Here is an 18,077-nt window from a genome sequence, read left to right on the forward strand (position 1 = left end):
TCAGTGTTGGTGTGGGGGAGGGGAGGGATCAGTGTTGGTGTGGGGGAGGGGAGGGATCAATATTGGGCAGAGGTGCTGAGGAAAGGCTGGACAGTCTCCTCAGCCCCTGACTGACCCAATAAACTGCTGACAATTGACTCTGTGACACTGACAGATGGAGCAGAAACTGTGGCCCAAATGATTCCAAAGCTCAGTGGATCTGCCAGTGCTACAGAGTGAGGTGACTGTCCTCCAACCTACCTCCCGTTCTCTGTCTCTAATAATCAGCTTTACGCGGTACAACCCAAATCAGTGCAGAATGGGACTGGCTCAAAGCATCTCCCTCATGATCATGACCACAAGGTCACCCATTAGTGACGTCCCTCTGTATCCTTGGTGACATTTCCCCCTTGGCTACAATGAGACTTTGGGGTCTGGACATAAACAATCTGTAGGTTGTGAAGGGACCACTTTAATAGATTCCTGGAGCAACAAGGTGTCTTAACGACATGATCCCAATTACTGGTCATGGTACATCTGGCAAACGTTCTCTCAACTCACCATTCTCGGAGAGTTGTGCAAATGGAATGTTAAAGAGTAAAGCTCTTGCTAGGGTACATTTCACTGTCTGAGACCTACAGAACCTCAGCATCAGCCTGAATAACACTGACTGCTTTTCGGAACATGTCACAAATATACAAGCTGCGGCTCCTTTGCCTTTGAATGCTTAGTTGCACATTTTCATCCTGCAACTATCATCTCCTTTGACAAGCTTAATTTTAAATGCTTTGAGGGTTAGGTCGTTTCGAAGGAAATATTGTGTTGCGATTTATATTAACATCCTTTACAGTTTTAAAATTCAGTCTATTAAGATTAAATAAAAGGTTTGTTGTGCCTTTAACACTTGACTCGAGCCCTCTGTGTTTAATATGTGCGGTCAGTTTTCAGTAACTATTCATTTTTATGTCTCCAAATCGGCGGATCATTTCATTTAATGAAAGATGGTTGACGTTTTTGTCCAATTAATATGCAAATTAAAGTGAGGATTTATTTGTGACATCCACATGTGGTAAAAGTAAAAGAAAACAAAAAATACTGTTAGCGGACGTCCTCATTGCTTTGACGCTCTGTCACATGCCATTAATCAGACTCTACATTGCAACGCAGAATTGCTTTTAAAGGCATAATGTCCCTTCAAACCTCAGAGAGCACATGATTGAAGCCATGTTAAAGGTCCAACCTTCAGAGCTCTCTCTTTCACCCGCAAAATTCAGGAGAATAAGAATCCATTTGCAATACCTAGTTACAGAGTGGAGGATATTATTTGCCCTGTTTCACCATGGGGTCATTGACTGTGATTGGCCCTGCAACAAATATTTTCAATGACTGCCCTTAAAATAATTGTCATTTGTAAGATTAAACTACAAAAGAAAATGAAATGATGGAATTAAGTGGATCAAAGGATGTGGGCATTGCTGGCTGGGCTAACATTTGCTGGCCATCTCTAACTGTCTTTCAGAAGGTGGTACCTTCCTGTTTGGGAATGAAAATTGGGAGGGGAGGAGGCACCTTATTGGAAGGGAATTCCAGGATTTTGACCCAGTGACACTGAAGGAACAGCGATATATTCCCAAGTTAGGATGGGGAGTGGCTTGGAAAGGAACTTGCAGGGGGTGGTGAATCCTCTGGATCCACTGCCATTGTCTTTCCACTGTTTCTCCTTCATAATCTCCCTTTAAATTCACTCCCAGGACACTGGGGTTCTGCAGTGAATTGATCTATCCTCAGATGCTGTGAAATGAAGTTTTGGAAAAGCGGCATTGGAAGAGACTGGGCTGATTCAGAGTCACAGAGATGTACAGCACAGGAACAGACTCTTTGGTCCAACCCGTCCATGCTGACCAGATTGCCTAAATTAATCTAGTCCCATTTGCCAGCACTTGGCCCATATCCCTCTCAACCCTTCCCATTAACACACCCATCCAGATGCCTTTTAAATGTGGTAATTAAGACATTAGCACTCACGTCCTATACAGGGTCCCCCTCCTACCACTGTGTCTGTCTTGTCAACTTGGGCTCTGCTTCTTTCGCCAATTCTTGTGAGCTCTCCCCAGCAGATGCAGGCACATGTTTTTGCGATGCCAGTTTGGAACTTTCCTGGTCTTGTAGACATTGAGCATTACCGGGCCATTTCTATCTTCCACCCGGATTTTCCGATCTTAGCTTTTATTTCTGATTTCATTCCTCATAGGAATACTTCTGCAATTTTGGAAGATCGAGTGGGTTCTAACAGTTTATGTTCAGAACGTCTGACTGGCTTTGTATGTGGAGGCTAAGGATGGAGCTTTTGGGGTTTCCTCATCTTCCAGGAGGTTCGGTCCAGCTTCCTGGATTATTTGATATATTCACATCTCCAATGTTACAGCTGCCTGACCTGCTGCACTTTTCCGGCACCACTCTCTCGACTCTAATCTCCAGCATCTGCAGTCCTCACTTTCACCTTTCCAATGTTACAATGTTACAAACTCCTCTCTGATGTCAACATTAGCAAGTATGATTGGATGAACTGTGTCTAGGGTCTCATCATTAGCCTGGGGAACTTTCTTCTCTATAAACCAGTGCAGACCTGAGCTTTGCATTTACTTAAGGCTAAGAGGGACACATTTTTGAAAGACAAGGCAATGAAGAGTATGGGGAGAAGTGCAGACAGGAAAGTGGGCTTGAAACCACACCCACACCAGCCATGATCTGATTGAATGGTGAAGCAGATTTGAAAGGCCAAGTGGATCCCAAGTCCCTATGATTTCTCTCCTGTTCTTGAGTCAATGTGTTGTCATTAAACTAAAAAAAAATTAAAGACAATTAGTTAGATTATGATGTGGCTCATTTACACTTGCTAGAACTGACATTCCTTCATAAACAGGGATCCATCCTCCGCAAACAAAAGAGTTATGCTCATGCCTTGCACCTTTTGGAATTCGCCAGGAACTTGGGGAACCTACAGTATCCCCGCTGCTTTATTCCACAGCGCTGCCTTGACCAATCAGCTCCCTTTCCTGTTGCAGTATGAATTGTTGTGCTCGTTTGAAATTTGACATTCTTGCAAATTGTCCTGATGGGTGCAAGAGAAAAAGTTTCAACAATGTGACTCCTTCTTCAGGGAGATTCCTCATTCTGGGTCTTTGGCTCCAAGGAAGTTCAGAGGGGCACAGGAGAATTCATCAGCCAACCTGAACAAACTCAGACCCATGGGGATCCCAACCTGTTCAAGCTGCTGTTTAGGAATTTAATTCATTCTGGTATCGCATAGACTCTCTACTTCAATCATCCATCTTTGTGGAAGCTGTAATGCAGCTTGTATTTATGCTAAAACATTAAATCTCAAGCAATTTGTCACTATTTGAAAGTAAGTGAAGTCGCAAGTAGATAGGGTAGTGAAGAAGGCCTTTGGTCAGAGTATTGAGACCAGGAGTTGGGAGGTCAAGTTGTGGCTGTACAGGACATCAGTTAGGCCACTGTTAGAATATTGCGTGCAATTCTGGTCTCCTTCCTATTGGAAAGATGTATGAAACTTGAAAGGGTTCAGAAAAGATTTACAAGGATGTTGCCAGGGTTGGAGGATTTGAGCTATAGGGAGAGGCTGAACAGGCTGGGGCTGTTTTCCCTGGAGCGTTGGAGGCTGAGGGGTGACCTTATAGAGATTTACAAAATTATGAGGGGCATGGATAGGGTAAATAGGCAAAGTCTTTTCCCTGGGGTCGGGGAGTCCAGAACTAGAGGGCACAGGTTTAGTGTGAGAGGGGAAAGATATAAAAGAGACTGAAGGGGCAACGTTTTCACACAGAGGGTGGTATGTGTATGGAATGAGCTGCCAGAGGAAGTGATGGAGGCTGGTACAATTGCAACATTGAAGAGGCATTTGGATGGGTATATGAATAGGAAGGGTTTGGAGGGATATGGGCCAGGTGCTGGCAGGTGGGACTAGATCAAGTTAAGATATGTGATCGGCATGGACGGGTTGGACCGAAGGGTCTGTTTCTGTGCTATACATCTCTAGGACTCTAATAGCACCTTTATCACAGTAACAATGCCCAAAGTGTTTCGCAGGAGAGCAATCATAAGTACTGACACCTTCTGCAGGAGAACAATCATCTGAGGCTTGATCAAACAGAGGTGTTTAAGCAGCATCTTGAAAGAAGACACACAGGAAGGTGAGAAATCCAATGTCTTCGAGCTGTTAGATATCCAAGTTGTTTTGTAATGTCTCCCTTGTGAGACTGCAGAAACCTGCATGGTGCTATGGACACAACAAGAAGCCAGCAACAAGTGGAATGGTTTTAGGTGGCACAGTGTCCTTTATGCCAAGCCCAGAAAAAGCCACAATCGAAGAATTGCCTCTAATATTGCTCCAACCGTGACTCAGATTCAACTCTAACCTGGTCGTTTAGAACTCTGACCTTCAAATCCTACAGAACCCAGGTCCAAGCATGACATGGAATGACAAATCTGACTATCATCCCTGGTCAAACATTTCAGTTCCATTTCAGTCCTTGTAGTTGTTCTTTTTTATCATTTTCCTTCCACATTTGTTGTATGAAGGTCCAGTTCAGTTTTTGTTGATGTGGAGGAATCAGTGACGGAAACAACATTGAACATCAAGGAGCGATGCCAACCTTTGCTGAGATGAAGCAAAAGGCATTCCAAGGATTCAGGGACAGGAGGATGTGCTGACCATGTTGTATTTTTGATGCAGATCAATTCCTTTATTTTTCCAATTCAATCTTCGCCGGGAGATACAGATTTTCTAAAATCAACGGGCAGGACTGTAATCAGCTGGAGGGTCTGAATGAGTTATTCCGAATCCAGAATCTGGGAGTGAGGGAAGGAACAGGGCAGGAACTGAGACTGAGCAGAGCATTATTCCTCATGTCCCCCAGGCACATACTGGTCAATGTGTGATTGTGGTAACTGTGCACATTGGTGACACTGGATAGCAACATGGACATGGGAAGACTAACAGGGCGATAAGATTCAGAGGGAAACAATAACTGGAATGATCTGCCAGAGGATGTGGTAGATGCAGGTACAGTTACATCATTTAAAAGACATTTGGACAGGTAAATGGATAGGAAAGTTTTGGATGGATACGGGCCTACCGCACGCAGGTGGGGCTAGTTTAATTTGGGGAAAATTAACCGACATGGACGAGTTGGACCGAGGGGTCAGTTTCTGTGCTGCATGACTTCATGACTCAACTGCAAAAAGTTTCAAACTAACTCTGCCTTAATTTGAAGTTCAGTTATTTCAGAAATTCATATCTCAGTGAGAACTGAAGCACTCATTTTTGCTATAAATGTTTAACAACAGACCCACAATATATGACAGCAGATTCATTCAGTTAAACGGAGCTAAAATAATTCAAACCGTTGACAAGAAAGAGATCAGAGGGAAGGGAAAGCACTCAATGTGCACATGCTGTTTGATTAGTGGCGTCAGTCTCTTGTGGTGAACCGACAAATATGCGGCAACAAGTAAATGCTAAGATAATCCTATTATCTGTTTTGACTCCATCCTGACAATAATGAATCAGTATTTTCACAAAACTGCAGAGATCCAAACCGTCCAGCCCACCACCCCGTTCCCCGAACCCCTTCAATCAGTCAAAGACAAGTGAGCAATTACAGTCATGGGGACTCATTCAAACAGGATGCCATCTTCTTTGTAGAAACACGTGTAATTCTTATCAAATAAATCCACTGCTTCAGTCATTTCAAATGTGCTCAGCAACTTCAATATGTTCCTCCTAACCCTCCTCTGAAGAACACCGCTGTTAGTAAGTTCTCAAATCAATATGTTTCTCTTCTCCACTGTTTCTGTCACCCATTTATCCTCCCATTTGTCAACTTCTTCTTCCTCTTCTCCACCGCACTCCATCCTCCTTTCCAACTGACTACTCCCACTCATCCCTCTCACTAGCATTTACAGATCTTTCGTTATGTGACTTTATTAGTCAGGAGTGGCTTGTACTTAAGAAATGCAGAGATTTTGCACAAACATTTCAGGTTCTTGTCAAGAACCAAAGAAAGAGCACCGACTCTCCACGACACCTGGCTGTATTTTTCTTTCCTCCTCGTCCCCCTGCGTCCGGTTTTCCTCTCATAGAATCCCTACAGTGTAGAAGCAGACCATTCGGCCCATCGAGTCCACACCGTGCCTTCCAAAGAGCATTAACCCAGACACCCCCCTTCCACCCTATCCCATAGGTAACCCACCTAGCCTGTACATTGCTGGACATTATGGGCAATTTAGCATTGCCAATCCACTTCCGCCCTGAGGGCTCTCTCTTCCACTGGTGGGTGAAACCAGAACTAGGGGGCATAGCGTCAAAATAAGATTAGATTACCTACAGTATGGAAACAGGCCCTTTGGCCCAACAAGTCCACACCAACCCTCCAAAGAGCAACTCATCCTACATTTACTAACACACCTAACACTATGGACAATTTAGCATGGCCAATTCTCCTTACCTGCACATCTTTGGATTGTGGGAGGAAACCCATGCAGACACAGGGAGAGCATGCAAACTCCACACAGACAGTCGTCCAAGGTGGGAATTGAACCTAGGTCCCTGGCAACATGAGGCTGCAGTGCTAACCACTGAGCCACCGTGCCACCCAGAGGAAGCAGATTTAGGATGGAGGTGAGGAGGAATTTCTTCACCCAAAAGGTTGTGAATCTGTGGAATTCCCTGCCCAGTGAAATAGCTGATGCTCTTAAGGCAAAGATAGTTAGAGCAAAGATAGTTAGATTTTTGAACAGTAAAGGAATTAATAGTTATGGTGAGAGGGCAGGTAAGTGGAGCTGAGAGCTCTCACCTGCCCTCTCACCTGAAGAAGGGCTTATGCCCGAAACGTCGATTCTCCTGTTCCTTGGATGCTGCCTGACCTGCTGCGCTTTTCTAGCAACACATTTTCACCACAAAAAGATTAGCCATGATCTCATTGAATGGGGGGACACGCTTGATGGGCCAGATGGCCTCCTCCTTCTCCTAGCTCTTATGTTCTGAAATGCAACAACAATCTCAAAGTCAATCCATTGACTGTCCTGACCTCCCTTCCCTGAAGTGTTACGGAATTGATTGGAGCTAATGTCTTTATTACAGTATTGCTTTGACAATTCTCTTCATCTGACTCCATGTGAGTAGGACCAGGACCCACAGTCTTGGAAATAATCAACTATGGGCACATGTTAAATGTCTCGTTCAAATTTTAGCTGATCACACCATGATGGGTAAAGATATCAGACAGTACAAATACACAGTCACCAGCAGTTACAAAGTACATCGATGAGATTATCAAAAGAAAAACAGACAAAATGCAAGTTTATTTCTATGCGAACAGAACTGAAAAGAAATGTAGTAAAATACAGTGCAAAATAAAAGTTAAACTTGCACTGAACCTTGATGAGATCATTTGCGTACACAAAAAAAAACTGAAAGTCAGAAACAAAAACAGAAATTGCTGGAAAATCTCAGCAGGTCTGGCAGCATCTGTGGAGAGAAATCAGAGTTAATGTTTCAGATCCAGTGACCCTTCACTAGACAGTCACCTGTGTCCATTTCTGGTCGAGTTATTGTAAAAGGATCTTGAGACACTGATGCACAACAACAGGGTTATCAGGAAAGGAGTAACAGACTGGATCACACCACTCACAAACAAGAGATAAGGCTGACAGATGTCCCAATAGACTCTGAAAGGAGCAGAAGAAATGAAGGCAGTGAAAAGGTTTTCACTGGGGAAGACACCAGAAATGTTCATTCAAAGGTGGTTACGAAGAATCTCATCGGGTATTCAGAAGAAACCACTTCGACAAAAGACTGGTGAGAATGTGAACGTCACTATCACGGTGGGTCACTACTACAGGGGGTCACTATCACAGGGGGTCACTATCACAGGGGGTCACTATCACAGGGAGACACTATCACAGGGAGACACTATCACAGGGAGACACTATCACAGTGGGGTCACTATCACAGGGAGACACTATCACAGGGAGACACTATCACAGGGGTCATTATCACAGGGGTCATTATCACAGGGGGTCATTATCACAGGGAGACATTGTCACAGGGAGACACAACTGCATCAGTCAATGGAATCTGTACTGTTGGTGCATTTAAGGGGAAGCTAAACGCACAAATGATGTAGATAGATAAAACGCAGAATTAGATTTGGAAAGCTGGAAATAACTCGGCTGGTACATAAACACTGGCCTTCAGTTGTTGGGCCGAATGGCCTGCATTTTGCTGTATACTCTGTGTCACCTGATGCATTGTTACTGACCTCAACTACGTTTGCCACTCTGAGAACAGCAACTGGAAAGGACTTTGACAGATCAAGTTTTATTGGATTTCATTTCTATTTGTTCGACTTTTACTTTACCTTTTTACTCCTATGAGTGCCAATGTCCTGGAATCGACTGTACAGAATCCAGTTTGAGATCATTCTTGGATCCCTATCTCAGGACTTCCTCTGAGATCCATCTTCAAAGTATTTTGTCAAGCATCTCTTTTTGAAATGTTCCTAAGTTCAGAGCACAGGCCTGTTACAGCACAGTGCCTGCACTGACAATGACCAACCCTGTCATTTCAGAAGGGACAGGTGTGGATCCTGACAATCTCATACAGGAGCTTTAGGATTTGGAAATGTAAACAGGCTATTTGACCAATCAAGCCTATGCATCTAAGTGTCAGTCTGCATCTAAGCTACCTAACCTTTTTGCACACTCCTGACTGATTTCCATACGCTTTTTCAAGCGAGCATCTAATTCCATTCTCAAAGCCATTCCTAACAAGCAGGGCAAGCAAATTCTAGCCTCCACTTTCAGTTTTATTTTTGTGAATGTCATTCAACTTCACTCATCCAGGCACCAGCTCACCCAACTGGCTCGATATGGCATTACCTCATTATCTTCAAGAATTCCACCATGTTACCGCTCAGCATTTCTCAGCTCCTTTGTCAACAGAGTCATAGAGTCATACAGACCCTTCGGTCAAAGCCGTCCATACTGACCAGGTATCCCAAACTGAATTTGTCCCATTTGCCTGTGGTCCATATCTCCCTCCAAAACTTTTCTAATCATGTACCTGTCCTCTTCTGTACATGCACCACCTTCTGCATGAAAAAGTTGCCCCTCAGGTCCCTTTTAGATCTTTCCTCTCTCATCTTAATCCTATACCCTCTCTAACTATGAGTTCCCATCCCAGGTAACATCTGAAAGCATCAATGCTCCACTTGCATCATTGTATTTCTGTCCTTGCTCAACTGAGGTGCCTTAAAGTGCACACAATATGGTAAGTTGTGCCCAGGACAATGCATCAGGATTAATGCATTCTGTTGCACTATAATCCCAACATTGAAACGACATTTAATTTCCTGAAAATTCCACTGGATCACTTCTAAGATTCCATGTAGAAAAGACTCACATTCACACAAAAATCAGCACCACACAAGACGATAATACCATTTGCTCCAAATTAGTTTCAACGTGTTACTTCATTATGAGTGCACCAACGGAAAACAAAAACAGAAACAGAAGGCTGTTCTGCCCTTCGCTGAGGTCATGGCTACATTATCTTCTAATTTCTTGTCCCTTACTATCTTTGAATAATAAATGTCTATCAATTTTCAAATTTAATAATCGTGCTAGCACCAAATCACACTGGTGGATGAGAGTCGCAAACCTTTTGACCACTCTTTCGGAATCAAACTTGGTGATTTTGACTCCTCAATAGGCTGGTTCTAATTTTTAGACTATGGCCCTTGACCTGAGATTCAGTAACATGTGGAAATAGTCTCTCAACCCTATCTGCACCCCTTTTAACATCTTGAAGTCTTCGGTCGAATAATCTCTTCACCTGAATTCCAGAGAAATCATCCTTAATTGGCGTGATTTCTTGTACAAGGTCAGAGGTCACACAACACGCAGGTCATAGTCCAACAGGTGTATTTAAAATCACAAGCTTTCGGAACCTGGCGACGTGTGACTTCTGACCTTGTCCACCCCAGTCCAACCCCGGCACCTCCACATCATGATTTCTTGTAGTCGAACCTTTAGAGTCCGGCTATCGTTTTGGGAAATCAACAATGCATACCTCCAAAGCCAAGAATATCTTTCCTCAAGTCTGGTGCCCAGAACTGTTCACAGTACTGTGTGCTCTAAACAATGCTTTTTAAAGCTGTATCTAACTTCTAGCTGCTCTATTCTAGTTCTCTAGAAGGCAGTTGGCTCTGATTAATTCTGTATTGTTCCTGACATTTCAATGATCTGGACACTTGGCTTTCCAAACCACAGAATCACATAAGTCTGGCATCACAGAAGGAAGTCATTCAGCCTGTTGTGTTTGTACAGCTCTATTACCGCTAGTGCTGATCTCCTATATCCTGAATACCATTTCTACTCAAATAATCTTCTAATGCCTCTCTTGAATGCCTCAATTAAAGCTGCCTCCCCCACATTCCTAGGCAGTGCATTCCAGACCCTAACAACTCACTGACTGAAAAAGTTTTTCTCACACTGTCCCTGTTTTGTTGTACCTCACTCTCATCTATGTCATCTCAATTCTTTTTGGTTTATGAATGGGAATAGCTTCTCCCTGTCTAATCTCTCCAGCCCGCTCACGATTCTGAACATCTCTCCTTGCAGCTTTCTTCTCTCCAGGGAGAACAGTGCCAACTTTGTCAATCTCTGAACTAACAGTCCATTAAGCCATCACCATTCCACAAATCCTGCAGCACATGTATGAAGTAATTCACACAATAAGAAGATAAGGAGCTATAGGAAGCCTGAATGATCCTGATCAAGATCAAAGTTGAATTGTACTCAACAATACCTTCCCCCACCATCAGAAGTGCTTAACAACTTAGATATCAAACCCCTAGATATCCAAACCCCAGTGGGAGTTGGGGATTCCAAAACCGCCACCCCCATCATTGCAGCTCAAAACGGCTGATTCTTCTTGTCTGATACTTTCAGGCCACTTCCTCCATCCTGGGTAAAGGGGCGACGTTTCCTCAGATCCACCCAGAAAAGCTCCAAGATGTGTGCCAAGCATCGAAAGTTTATTAAACACCAAGTCTTTCTTTCTTATTTGACGGCAGCATGGTGTTGGCGCTTGGACCTGAAGTTTGGTTATAACGGTTACCTGTGTTGAGAGTGTGTTGCTGGAAAAGCACAGCAGGTCAGCCAGCATCCGAGGAGCAGGAGAATCAACGTTTTGGGCCGGAGCCCTTCATCAGGAATGAGGACTCATGAAGGGCTCCGGCCCAAAACGTCAATTCTCCTGCTCCTCGGATGCTGCCTGACCTGCTGTGCTTTTCCAGCAACACTCTCTCAACTCTGATCTCCAGTATCTGCAGTCCTCACTGTCTTCCATAAGTTACCTGCTGATGTAACCTTCTCCTGTTAATGCCAGTGTTCGGGACATTGGCTGCCAGTAGCTGCACATTGGTCAGTCAGCAATGAATTGCTGCAATTTGTGCATTTTCAGCATGAGGCCTGTTGAAAGCTAAATCTTTTCCATTCCTTTCTAAAATATACTTTCAACACATTGAAGTGTGACATCTGTAGTGTGATGGATGCTGTCAAATCTCACACATAAATAGATTTGTTTTCCAGTTTTTGAAAGTTTATAATAAACTTCCAAATTCTGAAGCAGGGAGAAAAATAATTGTGTTTTTTTTAAGTCATTGTCTCTCACCCATGTATTGCCTCTTTGCTAAGTGATAAGGCACCAGCAGCGATTATAGAACAAGGTGCTGAAACAGCCAGGCATTTTAACAACGGAGGTGTTTGCTACAGTATTTATGGTGCTGACTCATGGTATTCCAGTTACTCAGCAGTCTATGGGTTAATGGATTTAACAACACAGTGTTTTTGGACCACACAGTGGAAGTGCTGGCTTTCCCCTTTATCTGCCCTTCATCCTGTATATATCTCCTACTCAAACATAGAGTCATACATCATGGAAACAGACCCTTCGGTCCAACCAGTCCATGCCAACCAGAATCCCAAACTAAACTAGCCCCATTTGCCTGCATTTGGCCCATATCCCTCTAAACCTTCCCTCTCCATGTACCTGTCCAAATGTCTTTTAAATGTTGTAACTGTACCGGCATCTACCACTTCCTTTGGCAGTTTGTTCGACATACAGACCACCTTGTGTGTGAAAACGCAGCCCCTCAAGTCCCTTGTAAATCTTTCCCCTCTCATCTTAAAACTGCACCCCCTAGTTTTGAACTCCCCCACCCTGGGGAAAAGACCTTGGCTATTCACCTTATCTAATCCCCTCGTGATTTATAAACTTCTATGAGGTCACCCCTCAGTAAAGAAAGTCCCAGTTAATTAAACTTCCTTTTTGTTAAACTAAGCCATGTTTGCCTATCCTCCTTCGTGTGCGCTGATGTTTTACTGGTGGAACTTTTAGTGAGTCATTTGTCATGGCTATACGTGTCTCAATTTTAAATTTTTCATCCTTGTCTTTAATTCTCTCCATGCCTCCACCCCCAAAACTACCTCACCTCCTCCATCTCTGTAACCTCCTTGAGCCTTGAACTCAGAACCTCTGAGGAGCCTCAGTAGCAGTTACCCCCACCATTGATGGCCATGTTGAGGTATGAAGCTCATGATCTGCCCACTCTTCCTCGGCCTTTCTAACTGTCCCTCCTTAAAACCTACCCCTTCAGGGAAGTCGGTGACCACCTGCTCTATTATCTCCTTAGGTGGCTCAGTGTCAAATGTTGCTTTGCTACAATCCTGCAGAAATCATGTGGAGATTTCTTTTTCACATTAGTGGGTGCTACATAGACACAAGTTGCTGTTGCAGACTTCCAAGTTTCGTTTTCAGGGGTTCTGCTGAGGGGACAATCGTAGCATTGTACACGTCAAATGCACACTTCGATTGTAAGTTTAGTTTTAGCTTTAAGTTTGCTATAGAATATCTGTCAGGAAAAAACATCTGGGGATTGAGGCCCCACCTTCGTCCTGCTATAATTCATCCTTTGGCACTTGACCAGAGGTGGCTCTGGTCCAAACTGTTCAATGTGGTTCACACTAACCCTGGTGGTTTCACTCCTGAGTTAGGCTCACACCAGGTCGAGTGGGACTGTCCCTTTGTGTGCTGCTTTATCCTCTCAGTGACCCGACTGTCAAACAGCATCATTTCAAGCCTCTGGCAGGGACGGGGAGGTTTGCTAATGGAGCTGTGGTTGTAATTGAGATACCTAAACAGCAGATTTGAGACGAGTTAGGATTCATTTGTGAGAAACAACTTGATGAGATCCCAACGCCCATTTTAATGGCTATTGGACGCAGATCATAGAATCCCTACAGTGTGGAAACAGGCCATTCGGCCCATCGAGTCCACACTAACCCTGCAAAGAGCATCCCACCCAGACCCACCCTGTACCCTATCCCTGTAACCCTGCGTTTCCCATGGCTAACCCACCTAGCCTACACATCCCTGAACATTATGGGTAATTTACTATCCGAAAGTGAGGACTGCAGGTGCTGGAGATCAGACACAAGATTAGAGTGGTGCTGGAAAAGCACAGCAGGTCAGGCAGCAGCTGAGGAGCAGGAAAATCGGCGTTTTGGGCAGGAGCCCTTCATCAGGAATTAGGCTGGGAGCCTCCGGGGTGGAAAGATAAATGGGAGGGACAATTTACTATGCCCAATCCACCCCAACCTGCACATCTTTGGACTGTGGGAGGAAACCCACACAGACACAGGGACAATGTGCAAACTCCACACAGACAGTCGCTTGAGGATGAAATCAAACCCAGGTCCCTGGCGCTACGTGGCAGCAGTGCTAATGACTGAGCCGCCATGTAAACCTCTTCAGTAAATCAACATTCTCCACAGCTCTGATTGCAGTTGGCAACTTGAGTAAACTCTAACCAGCCTTGGGGCAGCATTAAAGGGCAGAGTGTCCTGTAAGTGGATCAGAGATGGGCTCTGAGGGTTCATAGAAGCTGGCACATGTTGGACGGCAGTGTCCATTGATGTGGACTGCGTGAGGCTGGTGCCCATGGAGTGTGCCCTGAGATGCTGGCGCCCAGTGACCAAGATGGACCTCCTTCGGAGCAAGCAGCCCACATAACTGCTCTGACTCGCTCTGGCATGCTCCGGCACACTGTGACCCACTCTGACCAGTTCTGACCCACTCTGACCCGCTCAGACCCGCTCTAACCTTCTCTGACCCGCTCTGACCCTTTCTGACCTGCTCTGACTCACTCTGGCCTGCTCTAGCCTGCTCTGACCTGCTCTGACCTGCTCTAGCCCACTCTGACCCACTCTGACCCACTCTGGACTGTTCTGGCCTGCTCTGACCTGCTCTGACTCACTCTGGCCTGCTCTGACCTGCTCTGACCAGTTCTGACCTGCTATAGCCCACTTTGACCTGCTCTGACCCGCTCTGGCCTGCTCTGACCTGCACTGGCCTGCCCTAACCCACTCTGGCCCATTCTGGCCTGTTCTGACTCGCTCCGACCCACTCTGACCCGCTATGTCCCGCTATGACCTGCTCTAAGCTGCTCTGACTCGCTCTGACCTGCTATGTCCCGCTCTGACCCACTATGTCCTGCTGTGACCCACTCTGACCAGCTCTGACCCACTCTGACCCGCTATGTCGTGCTGTGACCCACTCTGACCAGCTCTGACCAGGTCTGACCTGGTCTGGCCCGCTATGACACACTCTGACCTGGTCTGACCCGCAATGACCCGCTATGACTCACTCTGACCTGGTCTGACCCGCTCTGACTCTCTTTGACTCGCTTTGACCCGCCCCATGTCAAAGATTCTCAGCCTTCAGTTTGTTTGGTGTGTTTGGTCAGAGAGGGAGCTGAATATTAATGAGATGAGCAGTGCCTTTAATAAAGTATGTAACAAGCTGTAATCCCTCTTAATTGGCAACCCATTGGTGCCCAGCAAGAACCTCCCCACACTGCTCAGCGAAAGATGCAGCAAGAGGCTCCCAACATGGGGATGAACCTGACTGGAAGTCTCATCTGATTCCGCCACAAATCTCCTCATAGCCCACATTGCTCAGACCCCTACAAGTGCCTGCCCTGACTGCATTTCCTTTTGCATTTTAACTTGGGCAGCAGTATTTCTCAATGGCTCTGACGTTTCTATAGATCTGAGTTAAGTCACAATTACTGTACACTTCGGCCCTGTGTAGCTCAGACTGACTCACAAAGCCTGTGGAACCTGCACTCACTCCTTCCTAGACAAGGGGCTAATGCCAGTGGCTGGAATGATAACAGAAACTCTGTGGAGCTGTTAGACTGGTCTAACTCACTCTGTTCACTCCTGCACAGAAACATGCTCTATCATCATGAGTATTCAGTTATTTGAAACACACGGTTAAATCTTTTGGCTACACGTTTTTCAAAATATTGATTTTCCTGGAGTGACTAATTTTAATTGGGAAGAAGATAAATCATATAACAGCTTTACTGTAAATCCGACTATTCACATTACAGTCTGAATTACAAAGTGTATTCATTTACCTGCAACACATCTGCGAGAAACAATGAACACAACGTCTCATCAGAATCTGGAGTTTTGATAATTATTCACTAATCAGGTATGCACCTAAGTCGGACTAACAGGATTGACAAGTCAGATACAGTGAGCACTCCAACAATAATGATGGTGACTTGTGTAGCTCTGTTAAGGTTGGAAAGGGACACTGTGCACATGATGAGAGCTCAGCACGATGGAAGATTGAGCTGTATTTCCATATCACCACTGTGACTTTTGATTTATATTTGATTTGGAACAAAACTATTGCAGCACACACTGTAACATGTTTGAATGTGGGACCTGGGGTTAAGTCTAAAGTCATCATCATCCAACCAGACCATAGGGCTGCTCTCTCATGTGTGAGAGACAGAGAGAGAGAGATAGAGAGAGGAAGAGAGTGAGAGAAAGACAGAGAGAGAGTTGGTGGTTAGGATGAGGACCTGAGGGTCACCATGCCTCAGCCGAGGGGAGAGGTTGAGAAGGAGAGTCCTTCATAGTCACGTCAGCCAGTGCGGGGATTGAACCTATGCTATTGGCATCGCCAACCAGCTGCCTGAACTAGCTAACCCCCCGAGTTAAGCCTAGCCCTTGGTTAAGTCTTGGCGTTGAGCTTTTCTCAGCCTGGTGTTTCACTCTGGTTCAGTGCTTGTGGCAAACTGAATGTCCCATTGACACAGACACACCACAAGGGCAATGTATCTTGGGAATTTAAATTCAATTAAAACAAATAGATCCGCAATTTAAAAAAGCTGGTCTCAGCAATGGTGTAACAATGTAATAGTGCAACCGTGTAATAGTGTAACCGTGTAATAGTGTAACCATGCAATGGTGCAATGGCGAGAATTAAACTGTGAACTGGGTGTAAAATTCCATCCGATGCAATAAGAAACCCGCCATCCTTATCTGGTCAGACCAATATGTAAATCCAGACACACAGCAGTGTGATTGACTCTTGACCACTCGTTGAGATGGTTATGGTCAAGAGGCAGCTCAAGGGCAATTGAGAGTGATCAATACATGCTGGTCTTGCCAGTCAATATCCTATTAACTTTTCAAAAATGTAGACTTTTGTTTCAGTGATTTTTCCAAATAACTCTAATATACTTAGTATGCTATTTTCTGGGAACGAATCAGAGTGCTTATTTCCCAGTTGCTGGGGAGAATTTCCAATGGCACATGTACAACTCATCCACACCACACACCAAAGTCTGCCTGGTAACACTATCAGCAATACCGCAGGCACCTGCTATTTCCCAATATCAGGAAGAGTTTACCAAAGATTTAGCCCTTCAACATTGGGAAGGGAAGAAAGATTCAAAAATAAGTGTTGATGCCCTGACTGCTATCATTAAGACCATAAGAAATAGGAACAGAAGTAGACCATTCGGCCCCTCATCTCTGCTCCATCATTCAGCAGGATCATGGCTGGCCTGATATTCCTCACATCCACTTTCCTGCATTTTCCCCTAATCCTTGGTTTTCCTCCTAATCCTATCAATTCAGCCTTAAATATACAAAAGGACTCAGCCCTCACAAATCTCTTTTTCAAGGAGTTCTAAAGACTCATAACCCTCTCAGAGAAAAAAAATAAATCCTCCACATTGATGTCCCTTTACTCTGAGACGATGCTGCCTGCCCCTAGATTCTCCCATGATGTGGATAAATTCACCAGAGTCTTACCAGACCATGAGCTGCTCTCTCACTCGACCAGAGGGTCCCCATGCCTCAGGCGAGGGGAGAGGTTGAGAAGGAGACTCCTTCATGGTGACCTCAGCCAGTGCGGGGATTGAACCCACATTGTTGGTGTCACTCTGCACCAAGAAACTGTCCGGATAATTGAGATACCCAGCCCAGCTGAGTAACAAAACATTAATTATTAAATCCAGCAAGTTTTAATGTGCGATTAAAAACAAATCTGGATTGTTCCAATCACCAGAAAGAATCTGATACCCTGCAAATTCAGAATCTTTTCAGGACCAAAATGGGGCATTGTTTTTATAACGTCAGGAATCATCATTTTGGGGACAATCTGAAGCCTGGTGATATAAATAGTGTGACGGTTAGTGGTAGCTGTTTTGTACGTGTCCTGTTCAGATCAGATTATCAAGTATTTCTGATGGATTGAGTCAGCTTTGCTGCCAGTTCTATATATATCTTTACGTCCTTTATTGGACAGGGAAATGGATGAAAATAATATCGGCGTTTAAGACTGGATGGCCATCCTTCTCCAAACCTTACTGAGGAAGAAAAATCGAAAACCTTCAGTCACATACATCTATGTACAAGCAAAGTACTACAGATGCTGGAATTCTTTAACAAATAGAGAGAGTGTGGGAAAAACTCAACACGTCTGGCAGCATTTGTGGAGAGAGAAACAGAGTTTAGAGTCTGGTTTTGAAACTGGAGTTTGGTGGTCAAAGAGTCCTGAAGAAGTCATAAGTCTCGGAATCAAAACATTAACTCTGTTTCTCTCTCCACAGATGCTGCCAGACCTGCTGAGCTTTTCCAGCAAT

The 18,077-nt window shown here is 44.7% G+C and overlaps 1 protein-coding gene and 1 long non-coding RNA gene across 10 annotated transcripts in view; one reads left to right on the top strand and one right to left on the bottom strand.

Annotated features, from left to right (window-relative positions):
- The window catches only part of casz1 (castor zinc finger 1), a 385,070-nt gene that overhangs the window by 278,842 nt on the left and 88,151 nt on the right, over positions 1 to 18,077 (bottom strand). The gene's annotated exons all lie outside the window — the stretch shown is intronic.
- The window catches only part of LOC122540449, a 34,931-nt gene that overhangs the window by 12,597 nt on the left and 4,257 nt on the right, over positions 1 to 18,077 (top strand). The window lies entirely within an intron of this gene.

The sequence above is a fragment of the Chiloscyllium plagiosum genome, chromosome 34 (assembly GCF_004010195.1).
Source record: "Chiloscyllium plagiosum isolate BGI_BamShark_2017 chromosome 34, ASM401019v2, whole genome shotgun sequence".
In the NCBI taxonomy this organism is placed as follows: domain Eukaryota; kingdom Metazoa; phylum Chordata; class Chondrichthyes; order Orectolobiformes; family Hemiscylliidae; genus Chiloscyllium; species Chiloscyllium plagiosum.